This window comes from Callorhinus ursinus, unplaced genomic scaffold (genome assembly GCF_003265705.2).
Source record: "Callorhinus ursinus isolate GAN/ISIS: 27379988/994484 unplaced genomic scaffold, GSC_fseal_2.0 scaffold5, whole genome shotgun sequence".
NCBI classification, from domain to species: Eukaryota; Metazoa; Chordata; class Mammalia; order Carnivora; family Otariidae; genus Callorhinus; species Callorhinus ursinus.
The window spans coordinates 8,055,806-8,065,838 of record NW_027397067.1 but is presented as its reverse complement, the minus strand read 5'-3'; the positions used below and the strand labels follow the sequence as shown (position 1 = coordinate 8,065,838).

The following is a 10,033-nucleotide window of genomic DNA, read 5'->3' as shown; positions in this document are numbered from 1 at the left end:
GACTTCTAGTACTATGTTGAATACCAGTGGTGATAGTGGACATCCTTGCCATGTTCCTGACCTTCGGCGGGGGGGAAAGCTTTCAGTCATTGAGACTGATATTTGCTGTGGGTTTTTCATAGATGGCTTTTATGATATTGAGGTATATCCTTACATTCTGAAGAGTTTTGATCAAGGAAGGATGCTGTACTTTGTCAAATGCTTTTTCTGCAAATATTGAGAGGATCATATGGTTCTTGTTCTTTCATTAATGTATTTATCATATTGATTGATTTGTGGATGTTGAAACAACCTTGCAGCCCAGGGATAAATCCCACTTGGTCGTGGTGAATAATCCTTTTAATGTACTGTTGGATCCTATTGGCTAGTATTTTGGTGAGAATTTTTGCATCCGTGTTCACCAGGGATATTAGTCTGTAATTCTCCTTTTGGATGGGGTCTTGATCTGATTTTGGGATCAAGGTAATGTTGGCCTCATAAAAAGAGTTTGGAAGTTTTCCTTCCATTTCTATTTTTTGGAACAGTTTCAGGAGAACGGGTATTAATTTTTCTTTAAACGTTTTGTAGAATTCCCCTGGAAAGCCATCTGGCCCTGGGCTATTGTTTGTTGGGAGATTTTTGATTACTGCTTCAATTTCTTTAGTGGTTATATGTATTTCAGGTTTTCTATTTCTTCCTGGTTCAGTTTTGGTAGTTGATACATCTCTAGGAAGGCATCCATTTCTTCCAAATTATCTAATTTGCTGGCATAGAGTTGCTCATAATATGTTCTTATAATTGTTTGTATTTCTTTGGTGTTGGTTGTGATCTCTCCTCTTTTACTTATGATTTTATTTATTTGGGTCCTTTCTCTTTTCTTTTTGATCAGTCTGGCCAGGGGTTTATCAATCTTATTAATGCTTTCAAAGAACCTCCTAGTTTCGTTGATCTGTTCTACTGTTCTTTTGGTTTCTAGTTCATTGATTTCTGCTCTGATCTTTATTATTTCTCTTCTCCTGCTGGGTTTAGGCTTTATTTGCTGTTCTTTCTCCAGCTCCTTTAGGTGTAGGGTTAGGTTGTGTATTTGAAACCTTTCTTGTTTCTTGAGAAAGGCTTGTATTGCTATATACTTTCCTCTTAGGACCACCTTTGCTACATCCCTGAGATTTTGAACAGTTGTGTTTTCATTTTCATCTGTTTCCATGAATTTTTTTAATTCTTCTTTAATTTTCTGGTTGACCTATTCATTCTTAGTAGGATGCTCTTTAGTCTCCATGTATTTCTTTCCAACTTTCCTCTTATAATTGAGTTCTAGTTTCAAAGCATTGTGGTCCAAAAATATTCAGGGAATGATCCTAATATTTTGGTCGCAGTTGAGACATGATTTGTGACCTAGAATGTGACCTGTGAATGTGAATTGTGACCTGGAATTCTATTCTGCAGACTGTTCCATGGGCACTAGAGAAGAATGTTCAATCTGTTGATTTGGGATGGAATGTTCTGAATATGTCTGTGAAGTCCATTTGGTCCAATGTGTCATTTAAAGTCTTTATTTCCTTGTTGATCTTTTGCTTAGATGATCTGTCCATTTCAGTGAGAAGTTGTTAAAGTCCCCCACTATTATTGTATTGTTGTCAATATGTTTCTTTGATTTTATTATTAACTGGCTTATATAATTGGCTGCTCCCATGTTAGGGGCATAGATATTTATAAGTTAGTCTTCTTGTTGAATAGACCCTTTAAGTATGATATGGTGTCATTCCTCATTTGACTTAAAATCTAATTTGTCTGATATAAGGATTGCCACCCCAGCTTTCTTTTGTAGTCCATTAGCTTGGTAAATTGTTTTCCACCCACTAACTTTCAATCTGGGGGTGTCTTTGGGTCTAAAATGAGTCTCTTGCTGACAGCCTATCAATGGGTCTTGTTTTTTAATCCAATCTGATAGCCTGTGTCTTTTGATTCAGGCATTTAGCCCATTTACATTCAGGGTAACTATTGAAAGATATGAATTTAGTGCCATTGTATTGACTGTTACTGTATATTGTCTGTGTTCCTTTCTGGTCTATGTTACTTTTAGGTTCTTTCTTTGCTTAGAGGACCCCTTTCAATATTTCTTGTAGGGCTGTTTCATGTTTGCAAATTCTTTTAGTTTTTGTTTCTCCTGGAAGCTTTTTATCTCTCCTTCTATTTTCAGTGACAGCCAAGCTTGATATAGTATTTTTGACTGCATATTTTTCTCATTTAGTGCTCTGAATGTATCATGCCAGTCCTTTCTGGCCTGCCAGGTCTCTGTGGATAAGTCTGTTGCCAATCTAATGTTTCTACCATTGTAGGTTACAGACCTCTTGTCCCAAGCTGCTTTCAGGATTTTCTCTTTGTCTCTGAGACTCATAAGTTTTACTATTAGATGTCGGGGTGTTGACCTATTTTTATTGATTTTGAGGGGGGTTCTCTGTGCATCCTGGATTTTGATGCCTGTTTCCTTCCCCAAATTAGGGAAGTTCTCTGCTATAATTTGCTCCAAGATACCTTCTGTCTCTCTCTCTCTTTCTTCTTCTAGGATCCCAATTATTCTAATATTGTTTCATCTTATGGTTATCACTTATCTCTTGAATTCTGCCCTGGTAATCCAGTAGTTTTTTCTTTTTCTCAACTTCTTAGTCTCCATCATTTGGTCTTCTATATCACGAATTCTCTCTTCTGCCTCATTTATTCTAGCAGTTAGAGCCTCCATTTTTTATTGTACCTCATTAATAGTCTTTTTGATTTCAACTTGTTTAGATTTTAGTTCTTTTATTTCTCCAGAAAGGATTTCTTTAGTATCTTCCATGCTTTTTTCAAGCCCAGTTAATGTCTTTATAATCGTCATTCTGAACTCTAGTTCCAACATCTTACTAATGTCTGTATTAACTAGGTCCCTGGCAGTCAGTACTGCCTCTTGTTCTTTTTTCTGAGGTGATTTTTTTCCGTCTTGTCATTTTGTCCGGAGGAGAACAGATGAATGAGAGAACAAAATGCTGACAGGGTAACAATGTCCCCAGAAAAATATACACTAAACAAATCAGAAGCGACTTGAAACTCCGTCAAGAGAAAGGGAAAGAAAGAAAAAAGGAAAAAAAAGAAAATGAAAAAAAAAAGAATATGATCAAATATGATCAGGCTGGTGACTATATTAGTGCCACACATTAGATTTTGGGTATATTTTGGTCTGTTAGAAGAAACTGCTTCCCAAAATTTTAAAGAAAGAAAAATTTATGTATGTACAAAAATAAGGGTAAATATGGTGAAGTGGTAGAATGTGACTGTAAAGATGAAAATTATAAAAGATTTTATAAAAGGAATTGATAGATAAGAAGTTGGTTGAAAAAAGAAAGAAGAGAAATTAAAAAAAAAGGGGGGGAGAGAATGTGATCGGGTGGGACACAGAACAAAGCCATACACTAGAGATTTAGGGTGTATTTTGGTCTGTTGGGAAAAACTATATCCCAAAATTTAAAGAGAGAACAACTTATATATATACCAAAATAGGGTTAACTACAATGAAGAGATAGAATATGACTCTAAAAATGAAAAATAAAAATTTTTTAAAAAGTGATTGATAAGATGTTGTTTGAAAAAGGGAAAAAGAAAAATTCCAAAAAGATAAAAAGGAAAATTAAAAAAAAAATAACTTTGAAAGACTGAAGAATCGGGGGGGGGGGACATGAATTCTATGTGCTGTTGTCCCTAGTGCTGAGGTTCTGCTGTTCTCATTGATTGGTAAACTTGGCTGTTCTTGCTGATTTTCTAGGACAGGGGCCTGTCGCAGTGGTTCTCAAATGTCTTTGCTGGAGGCAGAATTACCCTGCCCTTGCCAGGGGCCAGGCTAAGGAATCAGCTTGGGTTTGCTCTCGGGACCTTTTGTTCCCTGCAAGCTTTCCATACAGCTTTGGAGGACGAGAGTGAAAAGGGCAGCCTCCCAATCTTCACCCCGGAAGAGCCGAGAACTTGGGGGCCTCACTCCTCAGTGAGCCCCCAGAGAATAGCGGTCAATCACTCCCATCTTCCTGGTCTCCGGCCGCATTCCGTGCTCACCCAGCCTGTGACCGAGCATTTCTATCTCTGGCACACGACCCCGTGTGGAGTCTCCAAACCCAGCAGAGTCCTGCAGTGCACTCCCCTGCTGTTCCTCCCGGGGGAGGAAGGGGAGTCTCCCCAGATCTGCTTGTTGGGTCCCTGCTGGAAGAGCAGTGGCCTCACTGTGCTGCGGATCATGGTTTATGGCAACCCTGAGCTGAGAGTCCACTCCTCGGCTCTGTCTCTGCAGCTGGCTTCCCCGCTCTGATACCTAAGAGCTCTGCCACACTCAGGCACCCCCAGTCTTTCTGTGACCCCAAGGGTCCTGAGACCACACTGTCCCAGCAAGGGTCCCATCCCCCGGTTAGCCACTGGAGTGATGTCCCTAAGCAAAGCAGACGTCTAAAAGTTCCGATTTTCTGTTCCATTGCTCTATCACTGGTTGGTAGCCGGCCCTGGAGGCTCCCTCCCCCTGCAGTCAATCTTCCTGAATATTACCTCGGATTCACTTCTCTGCACATCCTACCTTCCAGAAGGTGATCACTTTTCTGTTCAGAGAGTTGCTGCTACTCTTTTCTTTGATCTCCTGTTGAGTTTTAGGTGTTCAGACTGGTTTGATCCCTATTTAGCTGAATTCCTGGGACCAGATGAAATTTAGGTCTTCTACTCCTCTGCCATCTTGCTCCTCCCCTGTTGAATGGATTTCTGCAGCAGCCCAGTGTCTGGTGACCAGCACCATGGATGTCATGCTGATGGACATGTGGTATTTATTCTGCTGGTGGGGAATAGGCATAGGCCTGGGTCTGGACCCAGGAACAGTAGCTCTGTTAAGGGTGGCTTTTTCCCCAAGGTGGTTTCTTAATCATGGGTGGCAATGTGGCTTGTGGTCAAGGTTCCTGATCTCTTCTCCAAGCCATGTAACTGTAATACATCTTTGTTTTGGATTCCATTTTATCACTGATTTGCTTCACCAAGTTTTTGAATTCATAAAAATCCATTTGGGCAAAATTTTCACTGTTCTCTTTCAACATTTTTCTAAGTATTCTTTATCTTTGTTTTTTTTTTTTCTATTCCTTTTCTCTTTTCCTTTAAAAAAAACCTGTTGGTGCTTTCTATTCAAAGGACAGTTTTGAAGAAGAAAGTTTTTACTGGGCAGTTCCAATGAGGAAGGGGCCAGAACTTTCAAGGCTTCAAGTTGAAGGCTCTTAGGAAATCTCCCTGGTGCCCATCAAAGTTCCTTACAACACAGACATGTGTGAGTGGATGAGGTGTCTGGCTCCAGTGACCAGTAATGCCACAGCTGCTCCCTATACAGAGACTCTCCTCCTCCACCTCAACAACATACTGCTTCCTACAAATATGGCATCTGCCTCATTTCTTCTTCAATCCTCTCTGTCAAAATGAGTCTCAGGAAGACTCCACAGCCAGTTTGTGCACCAAGTTCCCGTTGCTTTGAACAACAAATATATTATACAACAAATAACTCATAAAATATGACATTCTCTTTGGAAAACTGAGTGGAGAATTATGGTCAAGGAATGTTATCTGAGTTTTCTAGTCTCGGGTATCTTCCCTCTCAATTTCTGCTGGCTTCCCTTTCTGCTTATGGTCATCCTTCCTTAATTATTGTGGTTTGCGTTTTAATTAAATATGGAGATTTTCTTTTTCTTTGTTGTTACTGGTAATTTATGCCATTAAAAAGAGGTAGCAGCATCTTTATGTGTCCATTTTCATCCTGGTTGTGCTGTGCCTGGAGGCAGAGGGCATGGTGCAGACACTGAAAATCAAAGACAGGGAGAGTAAGAAAGTGTTGGAGCCAAGTTCTGGGGGAGGAAGGGAAGAAGTGTCCAGACAAGTCTAGGGCCATGCTGTTCCACACCTTTTCCGCAAAGAGCACGTCAGAATTTGTGCAGCATATTGGAACAAATGCACAACGTTGCTCATACCTAGATAGCACCAGCCTAAAGACTGCCCCATGCTTCCTTGAAACCAAAGAGATCGGTCTCTCAGCACCCTGTTGCTATCTTCAGTACTATGATTTGCTCCAGTGAGGAGGCACTGAAGGAGCAGAAGATTAGATTTGGTGAGAAATGTGATACAGGATTCCCATGCTTCCTTGAAACCAAAGAGATCAGTCTCTCAGCACCATGTGGCTATCTTCAGTACTACAATTTGCTTCAGTGAGGAGGCCCTGAAGCAGCAAAAGTTTAGATTTGGTGAGAAATGTGATACAGGATCCTCTTATTTGGGACATAAGTAGAATAACAAAAGTAATAAAATAAATGGACCTTAAGATGGAGAGGAGATGTGAGATGTTTAATAATAATTATAGGATTCATTAAATTTGACTCAAAAGCTCCACAAATATTCTGAAATACCTGATCATAATACCTATGCAGTAACTGTAAAATGACATGGAGAATCAATCTCTATCCTGGGTTGATTCTGCCACAGACACATGGATGAATGTGTCGGTGACATGGAAGAGACCAGATGGAAGGGAGAAGCAGGAAGTTCAACCCTTTATTGCCAACCACTATACCACTGGGGGAGTGCCAAAGACCAGAGGGACAATGACAGATTTGGCCTTTAATCCAACTTCTCTTCACCCACCCAATCTGCTGTATGAATCCAGTGTAAATTTTGCTGGTCACAGAGCACCTAGAAAGGAAATCTGGAATGGGGAGAGGAAAATTTTTAGTGATGATCTGATTCCTCTCTGCAGGACTTTAGCTTCTCCAAGTGAGCCTCAAAGAGAGATAATAAATAAAATAGTATAGTATAAATTACTTTTTACACCAGAGTTATTCTTCTCTTTTTTAAAACCAATAAAAAACAACTAATTGTCTGGATGACCCTTCACTTATAAAAAATCTAACCTGTGTGAATTTTATTCACCTTTTTTCCATACAACATAATTCAGAAGAAGCCTATTATAAATCTCAGACTGTAGTCTAATAATTCCTAATCACTAGACATCAGTGGACACAATCAGTCATTGCTTTGAGTGAGTTCTCATATTTTCCATTATACAATCATTATTAAAGTAATCTTGTAGACATCATGCTTACCTTCTTAGCTTTTTCATTTTTCTCAGTATGCAGGGATTGGTTTCCATAGTGTGATTGCTAATAATATAAAATTTTCAAATCTGATTAGTCTTTAAATGGTTAACCTAACTTAAGTGAAATATTTTCAAGTAAATATTAGAACTCTTATTCATGGTAATCCAAAAAATTAGGCCAAAGATAAAAACAAGTAATCTCATATTAAATTCATAGTAAGAAGTATGAAACTGTAATATCTGAAATTAACCATTAAGTCAGATTTAATTACTCATCCATGACAGTCATCGTTTCAACTGAACATTATTTTGAGAGTTAAGAGAGGTGGGTTATAATTTTTGAAAGAGATAGTAAGAAACTCCAGAAAATATAGTATACCCCATTTTTTATTTGTCATAAAAGTTATTATAGTTAAATTTATTTTTACCATTAAGTTACAGATACTAAACTGATGTTTAACCAGCCAATGTTATCTTCATTCCTATGGCATCAGTAATCTTTTATATGCTATTTTATCTAATATTAAGTGAATCAATATATATTCTTCATACATACTATAAAAAAAGTTGTTTTTTGTTTTGTTTTGTTTTTTAATGACTGAATTTTGCAGTCTATAGCAGAAGTAGAAAATAGCCATCTGGTCAGGCAATGCAGAAGTCTCTCATATCCTTACACTCAGAGGAACTTACCTTTACAAAGCAGGTGCCATGCTAAGGGCTTTACAGAACCATCATATTTTATCCTCACCCCCAACACTGTGAAATAGTTATGATCTCCATATTTACAAATGAAAGATATTGAGACTTAGAGAAGTTCAAGAACTAGTCCAAGGTTAAAGAGCAAGGATTCAAATCCAGTTTTGTTCCACTACAGAATAATGGTTCTCATCAATTCTTATTTCAATAATTGATGTGGCAGCCATGAAAATATGCTCACATATTCTGTAGAAAGCTGTAAATTTGCCTGATGGCCTTGCTGCTGCCCAGCTGAAATGAGTTTGAGGGCTCATGAACTCTCTATCAGCCTGGTCAAAAATTTCTGGGAACTACACTATAGCTGAGATGCTTCCTAGCCAATCCCCTGCTTTCTTGCTCTCCTTCCAGATGGGTCATACCTGAAGGGTGGGCTGAAAGCAATCCAATTTTTTCCTGCTACTTCTTTCAATAAATTTCTTGCAGATAATCCTAGTTTTGTGCATGCTTTCTGGCAGACACAGATTAAAAGAAGATGTACTGGGAGTTGTCAAAAATATAGTAAATAAGATGAGGATTTGGGACAAGTTCACTCACTGTCTCAATGTAATTGTTGAGGTACCCAGCATGGAATACATGGAAAATCATGTCTATCCTTGCATCAGATTTTTCCTAATCCTTCCCTGGTAAAATCATATGCAGGTCCGAATGTGTGGATGTGTGGGTAGTAGCTTGGTTGGGTAAATGATGAAAACTTATATGTCTTGAAGAGAGCTAATGACCTAAGAATCATGCTCAGTAGGATTGCACTGGGGCCCAATCTCAGTGACAATCCTGGGAAAGGATGTTGAGGTTCCTTATCTCCCTCCTAGAGCAATGGTATTTGAGTCTTCAGACAATCAATCCCTTGCAGGAATTCCACATGCCCCTGACCTGTCTATGAAGTTCTAAATGAGCAACACATACTCTTGCCCATACTTTATGTTTTGTTTAATGATCCATATTTCCTAGTAGTAAGGCACACTTGGGGGTCATTCCCTTTTCTCTCGTGATTTTCAGTGAGATGTTCTACCAAGGGTTATACATACCATTGTGTTAATGATCTCAGGTTAATAGATTTCTTTGATCATAGATATATGCTAAGTAAGAACATTAGATTAGTGATGAGTTCTGCCCAAAGGCAACAGCTTTTACTCACTTAGAGAATCTAAATACAAATATATGTATATAATTTATTTCTCTGAGATTGTCTATCCTAAAGGATCCTTTGGAAATAGAAATCTTTTCTTTATACCTGAAACTGATCAGACCATAAATTGAGGAAATTTTTCCTTAAGTGGCACTGTGGAAAACATTCACCTCAGTCTCTATACAAGCTGAGACCAATTGCAAGAACAACAACAGCATGAGCCAGGAGGTACATCTGGGATTGAATTTTTGAGAATTTTGATAAAGGAAGCTGGAACTATATAAGCAAGTATTTATTGATATGGAGACACTTTCTTGGGACACGAGACTTAATACCCTGGCAAGGACCAAGGGAATGGACAAAATCACTGTTAGGACAAAATCAATAACTCTGTGCTGGAAGTTCCGGTCCTCAGGGGGGCATACTCTTACAAGGGAACATATCAAGGGCTCTATTGAACTGCAAGCATGGCTGATTCTGAGGAACTTTGGACTCCTTGTGCCCCAAAAAAGGGATCATCATGCATGTGGCAGGAGTTAGCAACCCAGATCTGCAGGATGAAGAAGGCTGTTCTAAAATCACTTTAGAAGCCTGGTAGAGGTGATGGCCAATGCTGAGCAAAGTGAAGATGCCTGAGGTGCCCTATCAGCTGGTAGAAGAAATAGAAAGTTCAGAGAGGAGATGGATCTGGTACATCTGGGATTGAGCCAGAGAGGGATAAAAGAATGTGAGTAAGCTTCTTGAGCAGGTAGCCCAGATGCTCATGTGACCCACTGTGGATTTATCGGTGCCCTCCCCCAGCTCACACCTATGGCCATAGAGGAATGAGGGTTCCCACATGACTAATGCAGAAGAAGAAATGGCCAATCCCAGTTTAGGGAGAGGTCCATTATGCATGTAGGGACAAGTCTAAACTGATGGAGACTTCATTACTACTACAGAGAAGAGCCTTGAAAGACAGTGGAGAGGAAAATATATGAACTGGAGAGCTGCAAGGAGTGCTCCTGGCCATTCACTTTGAGGGAAAGGAGAAGTAGTCCAAGGGAAAA

General features: G+C 39.2%; 1 non-coding gene across 1 annotated transcript; it reads left to right on the top strand.

Annotated features, from left to right (window-relative positions):
* The first annotated feature begins 8,533 nt into the window (after positions 1 to 8,533).
* On the top strand, positions 8,534 to 8,613 carry LOC112823739 (small nucleolar RNA SNORD115). The gene has a single exon (XR_003208113.1). It is a non-coding gene; the product is annotated as a small nucleolar RNA SNORD115 (small nucleolar RNA).
* Positions 8,614 to 10,033: the final 1,420 nt, after the last annotated feature.